Source organism: Schistocerca gregaria, unplaced genomic scaffold (assembly GCF_023897955.1).
Source record: "Schistocerca gregaria isolate iqSchGreg1 unplaced genomic scaffold, iqSchGreg1.2 ptg000873l, whole genome shotgun sequence".
Taxonomy (NCBI): domain Eukaryota; kingdom Metazoa; phylum Arthropoda; class Insecta; order Orthoptera; family Acrididae; genus Schistocerca; species Schistocerca gregaria.
The window spans coordinates 20,001-21,700 of NW_026062234.1; positions in this window are offsets into that span (position 1 = coordinate 20,001).

Sequence of the window (1,700 nt, forward strand, 5' to 3'; positions counted from 1 at the left end):
AATTTGTCCCTTAACCTAACTCAATTTGTCCCTTAACCTAACTCAATTTGTCCCTTAACCTAACTCAATTTGTCCCTTAACCTAACTCAATTTGTCCCTTAACCTAACTCAAGTTGTCCCTTAACCTAACTCAAGTTGTCCCTTAACCTAACTCAAGTTGTCCCTTAACCTAACTCAAGTTGTCCCTTAACCTAACTCAAGTTGTCCCTTAACCTAACTCAAGTTGTCCCTTAACCTAACTCAAGTTGTCCCTTAACCTAACTCAAGTTGTCCCTTAACCTAACTCAAGTTGTCCCTTAACCTAACTCAAGTTGTCCCTTAACCTAACTCAAGTTGTCCCTTAACCTAACTCAAGTTGTCCCTTAACCTAACTCAAGTTGTCCCTTAACCTAACTCAAGTTGTCCCTTAACCTAACTCAAGTTGTCCCTTAACCTAACTCAAGTTGTCCCTTAACCTAACTCAAGTTGTCCCTTAACCTAACTCAAGTTGTCCCTTAACCTAACTCAAGTTGTCCCTTAACCTAACTCAAGTTGTCCCTTAACCTAACTCAAGTTGTCCCTTAACCTAACTCAAGTTGTCCCTTAACCTAACTCAAGTTGTCCCTTAACCTAACTCAAGTTGTCCCTTAACCTAACTCAAGTTGTCCCTTAACCTAACTCAAGTTGTCCCTTAACCTAACTCAAGTTGTCCCTTAACCTAACTCAAGTTGTCCCTTAACCTAACTCAATTTGTCCCTTAACCTAACCCACGTTGTCCCTTAACCTAACTCAAGTTGTCCCTTAACCTAACTCAAGTTGTCCCTTAACCTAACTCAAGTTGTCCCTTAACCTAACTCAAGTTGTCCCTTAACCTAACTCAAGTTGTCCCTTAACCTAACTCAAGTTGTCCCTTAACCTAACTCAAGTTGTCCCTTAACCTAACTCAAGTTGTCCCTTAACCTAACTCAAGTTGTCCCTTAACCTAACTCAAGTTGTCCCTTAACCTAACTCAAGTTGTCCCTTAACCTAACTCAAGTTGTCCCTTAACCTAACTCAAGTTGTCCCTTAACCTAACTCAAGTTGTCCCTTAACCTAACTCAAGTTGTCCCTTAACCTAACTCAAGTTGTCCCTTAACCTAACTCAAGTTGTCCCTTAACCTAACTCAAGTTGTCCCTTAACCTAACTCAAGTTGTCCCTTAACCTAACTCAAGTTGTCCCTTAACCTAACTCAAGTTGTCCCTTAACCTAACTCAAGTTGTCCCTTAACCTAACTCAAGTTGTCCCTTAACCTAACTCAATTTGTCCCTTAACCTAACTCAATTTGTCCCTTAACCTAACTCAATTTGTCCCTTAACCTAACTCAATTTGTCCCTTAACCTAACTCAATTTGTCCCTTAACCTAACTCAATTTGTCCCTTAACCTAACTCAATTTGTCCCTTAACCTAACTCAATTTGTCCCTTAACCTAACTCAAGTTGTCCCTTAACCTAACTCAAGTTGTCCCTTAACCTAACTCAATTTGTCCCTTAACCTAACCCACGTTGTCCCTTAACCTAACTCAAGTTGTCCCTTAACCTAACTCAAGTTGTCCCTTAACCTAACTCAAGTTGTCCCTTAACCTAACTCAAGTTGTCCCTTAACCTAACCGACGTTGTCCCTTAACCTAACCGACGTTGTCCCTTAACCTAACCCACGTTGTCCCTTAACCTAACCCACGTTG